Here is an 873-nt window from a genome sequence, read left to right as displayed (position 1 = left end):
TGCTCATGCACGCACACACACACACACTCCAGGCACACAAGTGGGGCTGCCCCATTGCAGAAGAAAGGGGGAAGGGTATGAGGGGGCAACAGTCAGAGAACTGCCGCTTTTCCTTAGCTCCACGTTCAAGGAGATTTTTGCAGCAGGAGGCAGAGCTAAAGAAAGGAAGCCCCCCCCACCAAGACGTGAGACCCGCATGGCCATGATCCCTGGTGTCCCCTGGGAGGGGCTCAAACAGACACGTCGGTGACAGCACACAGCTGTGCATGGTTAAGGAAATAACTTGTGCATGAGTCAGAATCTTGAGAAATTGGCAGAGTTGAAGAATTTGCAGATTTCAAGGGTTAAACAAATAACCAAAGCATTTTCTTACCAGCTGCCTCCGATGAGGTTGCCCATTTTTAACCTACTTTTTTTGGCCTCTTGGGATTGTCCCTCGCTGTGCTCTTCTGGAAGCAGAAGGCTGAGCTTTAGATGGAGTGACCTTGTGGAAACGTACTGTAACTGATGGGTGGCGTGTTTCCGTTGGTTTTTTCCACTTCGTGCTCATTTAATGTCAGAAGCAAATATTTCTCAAACTAGGGAGGGAATCATCACCTGGAGGGGTGATCATGGTAAACAGATACCTGGTTATTTTCTCTGGAACGTCAGGGCTGCTAAACTCAGTCTCCTCGATGCCGAATCCGAGAGACGCTCACAGCAAGTTAACGTAAACCCCGCTGCTGTATCTGAGCACCTGACAAACACGGGTTTGAGGGACCCGGTACTTTTTGCTGCCGAGAATCATTTACAGCCTGTTGCCACTGGCTGTCTATTTTACATGTGGTAATGTGTGCATTTCCCTGCTTCTCTCAGGGAGCTCGGACCGGTGCT

The 873-nt window shown here is 49.8% G+C and overlaps 1 protein-coding gene across 1 annotated transcript in view; it reads left to right on the top strand.

Moving 5' to 3' along the window:
- The window catches only part of COL4A2 (collagen, type IV, alpha 2), a 160,525-nt gene that overhangs the window by 107,200 nt on the left and 52,452 nt on the right, over positions 1 to 873 (top strand). The window lies entirely within an intron of this gene.

The sequence above is a fragment of the Bison bison genome, unplaced genomic scaffold (genome assembly GCF_000754665.1).
Source record: "Bison bison bison isolate TAMUID 2011002044 unplaced genomic scaffold, Bison_UMD1.0 scf7180017864527, whole genome shotgun sequence".
Lineage (NCBI taxonomy): Eukaryota > Metazoa > Chordata > Mammalia > Artiodactyla > Bovidae > Bison > Bison bison.
This window is presented reverse-complemented; position numbering and strand designations above follow the sequence as displayed.